Source organism: Mus pahari, chromosome 12 (genome assembly GCF_900095145.1).
Source record: "Mus pahari chromosome 12, PAHARI_EIJ_v1.1, whole genome shotgun sequence".
In the NCBI taxonomy this organism is placed as follows: Eukaryota; Metazoa; Chordata; class Mammalia; order Rodentia; family Muridae; genus Mus; species Mus pahari.
The window spans coordinates 262798-265619 of NC_034601.1; positions in this window are offsets into that span (position 1 = coordinate 262798).

Below are 2822 nucleotides of genomic sequence, written 5' to 3' on the forward strand. Positions count from 1 at the left end.
CTAAGCACTTACAAAATAGTTTTGGCACTCTGAAAATTGTTGGTGTAAAAGAATTAATTTTGGGGGGCTGGTGCGATGGCTCAGCAGGTAAGAGCACCCGACTGCTCTTCCGAAGGTCCTGAGTTCAAATCCCAGCAACCACATGGTGGCTCACAACCATCCGTAATGAGATCGGGCGCCCTCTTCTGGAGTGTCTGAAGACAGCTACAGTGTATTTACATATAATAAATAAATAAATAAATCTTTTTTTAAAAAGAAATGTTTAAAAAAATAAAAATAAAGAATTAATTTTTTTATTTCATCGTATTTCAGCGAACTAAGCATCTTGTTGGTGTGTCACGCCTATGTTAGTTTTCTTCAAACTTTTGGCTTCTCAGTAGGAATAAATCCATCTTTTAAAATAAGAGCTATATTTGTGTGTGTGTGTGTGTGTGTGTGTGTGTGTGTCTGCGTGTGTATCTGTGTGTGTGTCTGAGTGTGTGTCTGCATGTGTGTCTGTGTGGGTGTGTGTACAACCATGTGTGTGCCCATGGAGACCAGAAGAAAAGTGTCAGATCTGCTGGAGCTGGCATTATAGTTAGTTATGATGGGTGCTTGGACTAAACGTTGGTCCTCTGCGAGAATAGCATGTACTCCTATATGTGCCCTTGACTGCTGAGCCATCTCTCCAGCCCCACATTTTACCTTCTTATTTCTGAACTGTCACTCACTTTGAACAATGTCCCTGCGTTGGTGACTGGTCTTCCTTTCCCTTCAGCAGTGCCAGCCAGCAGCCTTTGCTCTGTGTTTACTGGGAGTAGCTCTCTATAGAACAGTTGGGTATAATATTTGGGCCATTTCTCTTGGGGACAATGCCCCGTTCCTATCACCAATGCTGTGTGACGCTTCCCGCAGGCATACTACATCCCACCCACCTGGCTGAGCTCCATATCTGAATCATTCAATTTACTTATAGTGAAGACCCTCCTTCCCTTTACCTCTGTTATTTCATAGACAGAAGCCAGGGCTAGGTGGCTTCCCTAAGGTCACACGCTGGGAGCATGGATGCTGATCTAAGACGGAGACCATGGTTTGAAAACTGGGTCACTGGGTGTAGTGGTGGATGGCTTTTATCCTGGCACGTTAGAGGTGGGGGCAGGAGGAACACAAACTTGAGAAGAACCTGGACTATATAGCAAGACCTTGCCTTAAAAGAAATGGAGAATTATCTGTTATCTAGAATATATATATTTTATTCATCCATTCATTCAACTAGTAAAATGTGAAGGTATGTGAATATTTGATAGCGAGTGTATGGTATATGTTCATGGGTCTGTGTGATACACACACCTGGAGAGGCCAAGCAAGGGTGTCTTGCGCATTCTATTCTTCACTTCTCACTGGCACTCAGCTCTCTCACTGAACCTGGACATACACTGGCAGCCAGAAAGCCCCAGAGATCCTTCTGCCTCTGTGCCCCACAGTGCTGGAAGTATAGATGCATTTATTTGTATGTCAGGGTTTCCCTGCATATATACACCATGTGTATGTCTGGTGTACACGGAGACAAGAAGAGAGCTTCGATTCCCTGGAACTAGAGTTACAGACAGCACCGAACTGTCACCTCAGTGCTGGGATCCTCTGGAAGAGCAGCTAGTATTCTTAACTCCTGAACCATTCCTCCATCCCCCAAATAAATCTCTTTTAAAAATACAAGCAGTCAGCAGTGGTGGCGCACACCTTTAATCCCAGAACTCAGGAGGCAGAGGCAGGCAGATCTCTCAGTTCAAGACCAGCCTGCTCTACAGAGTGCGTTCCAGAACAGCTGGGGCTACAAAGAGGGTTATAATTCATAGGAATAAGTGGCTAAAATGTTGAAAAGAAACAGTCTATAAATCAAGAAGGAAAAACGCTGAGCTAGGAGTTTCTAACTGGTAAATATGAAAACCACACCTTGGCCATGATGAGGATGTGGCAGGGTTAAGAATCTGTTTCTTATTATTTATTTATTTTCACTTTATGTGTTATGAGTACTTTTGCTGCATATGTTCACCATGTGTGTGCACTCCCTGTGGGGGCCAGAAGAAGGTGTCAGGTGCCCTGCAACTGGAGTTATAAGTGGATGTGAGCTGGTAACCATGTGGGGTCCTCAGCATGAACAGCAAGTACTCAACATCTGAGCCATCTCTCCAGACCAAGCAAGCTTAACACATAGGTGGTTGAAATACAAGTTCGTAGAAAAATGATGGAATGTTTTTTGTGAATCTCTTGTCTTTGCTGATCTTTGCTTCCCTGAGAGAGACATAGCCAAGAACTTCTCCTGGTGTCCCTCCAGGTCCCCCCTGCTGACTCAAGCAGAGGCTGAGGCCTGGCTGTCTCTGCTAGGTCATGTCACCGCTGTTGATAACCTGAGACTACCAAACCAGAATGCTGGTGTATCCATGAAGTGTTTACTAATGGATTGAGCTGCCGCTGCTGACCTGTGAACTGAACTGCCAATTTCCAGACACAGACAGGAGTTGCTCCAAAAAACCATTTCTAAACAGGTCCACCCCCCACCCTGTATCCTTTATTTTCCATTACCTCTGGTAGTTGAGCTACAAAGGAGCTGCTCTTCCAGAAGACCCAGGTTCAGTTCCCAGCACCTACATAGAGTGGCTTACAGCCACTGTAACTCCAGCTTCAGGAAATCCATTCCCCTCTCTAGGCCTCTGTGGATACCTGCAAGCACATGTGCATACATGTACACAAACACATATGTGCACACACATGTAAAATTTAAATTTCTTTTTAAAAATTAAGAATAGCCAGGCATGGTGGTGCACACCTTTAATCCCAGCACT